This window comes from Lycium ferocissimum, chromosome 3 (assembly GCF_029784015.1).
Source record: "Lycium ferocissimum isolate CSIRO_LF1 chromosome 3, AGI_CSIRO_Lferr_CH_V1, whole genome shotgun sequence".
Lineage (NCBI taxonomy): Eukaryota > Viridiplantae > Streptophyta > Magnoliopsida > Solanales > Solanaceae > Lycium > Lycium ferocissimum.
In genome coordinates, this window is record NC_081344.1 from 32,057,856 (window position 1) to 32,060,069 (window position 2,214).

The following is a 2,214-nucleotide window of genomic DNA, read 5'->3' on the forward strand; positions in this document are numbered from 1 at the left end:
ATTTGCAGAACTTTGTGGATGTATGTGCTCATCACATCCAAAAGAATGTTTCGCAAGATGCTTTCCGGCTAAGACTCTTCAAATATTCTTTAACCGGAGACGCAAGAGTGTGGTTTGAAAAGCAACCCTGGAATTCTATAACTTCATGGGCAGAGATGGTTACGGTTTTTCTCAAGAAGTGGTATCCCCTAAGAAAGAAGGCTATAATTCTTGACAAAATTTATGAGTTCAAACAACACCAGGGGGAGTAACTATATGAAGCTTGGGAGAGATTTAAAGAATATTTGCAAAAGTCTCCAAATCATGGTTTTCCGGAGAATATATTGATGGAGAAATTCTATATAGGGCTGGATCCTATAACACAATCAGTCGCGAACAATGCAACTGGTAGGTGCTTCAAGGACAATGTTACGGTTCACTTTTACACGGGCGCATTAAAGCTACTAAGAGGTTGTTGGTGCTCTAATTGGATTTTAGTATTTTAGAGTCGCCACCTAATTTATTTAAGGAAAACTAGGATGTCACGACCCATTTTAGGACCGCGCAGGCACCTACCTTTCCCTCCTCGGTAGGCGAACCCTCAATGAAATAAAACATAGAATAATGAAGACAATTGAATAAATGAGATAATTAAGTATAATTGACAACGGAAATCAATTCGTTTAATAACTCAAGATTGAAACAATTACAATAGTTTAAATAATTACAGACTCAATCCGACTTCCCACGACCTGATCTAGACTAGTACAAGAGTGACTAAAGGATCCAGATTACATCAACACTCTAAGACTCAACCTTCATCCCGAAATGAAGTGGGAGGCTGCCTTCAAGATAGGCACCGCGCTGTAAGGATTCCATCTCAACATCAATTCGCATTTGGTGGCTATTTTACTTAAATATTTTCATTAACGCTTTCCGCTTGTAGATAGAAAGAAAGCAGAAAGAGAGCCCGAGGTGCTGACCCGCAGCGAGGCAAGCCTTCAAGATGTGTTTTCGAGTGTTCCTTGATCATTTCGTCCAAGAAGAGGAGTTCCTCTAATTCTATGAATTTTTCTAGAAGACTCTTTTCTTGAATATTATTCAAAAATTTCTGAACATGTCGCTATCAATCACCTGAAATACTCTACACCCCGAAAAGGGTGTAGCAACAGCAGTATCAGTACAATCTACGCGTACTGAGTAAGTATCATAGGCTGACAATGGTTAGAAACACATATAAGTAGAAGAATTCACGAATAAACATAATAAGTAACTAAATCAGGTCATACATTTATAGATCACTCCATATAACACCAAGCCTTGTAAAATCATTAGCTTCCATCTATTAATTCCCAAGTCAATTCCACAATCATATCACCTAAATCACACACCATATACAATTCATTTTTAGTCTAGAGATCGACTCATGGTGATGATATCTTTCATTCTACATCCGTTAGTGGCCAAAACACATAACTAATCCTACGAACGATCTATGAGATAATCAACAAGTATAAGACAACCATATTCAGAACCAAGCATCCGTCATTGCCTAAGTAGAGCATCTAAACCCAATCGTTCCAAGTCTCCATATATCAAACGAATCCAACATCATAAGTACAACACCAAACATCTCAATGTAAGCCATGATGTAGTGCAATGCAATAATGTATGGATGCAATGCAATGCAAATGTTTTGTACACATGCACTCCGGACAGAAATATCGACGTCTCGGTAGCACAATCCAAGGTGACTCGCGAAGTCTAAGGGCCACTCGTCCCGAATTTTTGCCCCATAGACAGATTGGACCCTGGATCTTTGACCATGGGGGGTTCTCACAGGCACCACCCATGGGGACCCGCAGAGTCTATGCACTCACTCAATCCACGACTCCAGAACGAACATCGGATATCAGACTCTCACGTCACTCAAGTAAAAAAAAATCGAGCCCAGCTCATCACAGTGTTTCATCAAGTATCATCAGTATCTCAAAAATATATCATGAAGAATGAGAGTGTGTGCAATGCATGTATCCACATCAATAATTATGCTCAATATCACAAGTACCAACAAGGATACGCCAATAATATATCAATGCCACAAGTACCAACATGGGTATGCCAACAATACCATCAATAACTACACAAGTAATACGAAAATCTATCCTCGTATTAACATCAAAGTAAGGTACCACCATATCACAATCAAGATATAACAACAGTTCCCAATACCTA

General features: G+C 39.1%; 1 non-coding gene across 1 annotated transcript; it reads right to left on the reverse strand.

Annotated features, from left to right (window-relative positions):
• Positions 1-203: 203 nt before the first annotated feature.
• On the reverse strand, positions 204-310 carry LOC132051309 (small nucleolar RNA R71). Its single transcript, XR_009413681.1, has one exon. It is a non-coding gene; the product is annotated as a small nucleolar RNA R71 (small nucleolar RNA).
• Positions 311-2,214: the final 1,904 nt, after the last annotated feature.